Raw genomic sequence first — 416 nt, forward strand, 5'->3', positions numbered from 1 at the left:
ATTTTCTACTGATTGAGAGAGGAAATACTGCAGTATATTGACTTAGAATGCCCTGTTTTACTGTCATGATGAGTGAATATTGTCAAAAAATACCACACTAAATAGTGACTAAACACGGCCCCTTTTAATACATGTTAACCAGGAGTCACTCTCATTTATAATCGTGACACTGTCTGATACAGTAAAGAGTGGATGTGCGGTTGTTTTGGCTATAGTACTTTTGTCTCATGCAGCGCACTGCCTGCATCTGAGTAACTAAAAAAAACAACAAACAAAAAAGTGCATGTGATAAGAACTACGCTTATATTTATAATTCCAAACAATCAGTAAGCGACAGGTGCTAGGAAACGCTGTTTTGTACTCATTTATTGAAGAGTCGGCTGCGGTGCGGCCAACTGAATGCGCTGCTTCTCTGC

The sequence above is a fragment of the Sinocyclocheilus grahami genome, unplaced genomic scaffold (genome assembly GCF_001515645.1).
Source record: "Sinocyclocheilus grahami isolate Dianchi unplaced genomic scaffold, SAMN03320097.WGS_v1.1 scaffold307.1, whole genome shotgun sequence".
Classification (NCBI taxonomy): Eukaryota; Metazoa; Chordata; class Actinopteri; order Cypriniformes; family Cyprinidae; genus Sinocyclocheilus; species Sinocyclocheilus grahami.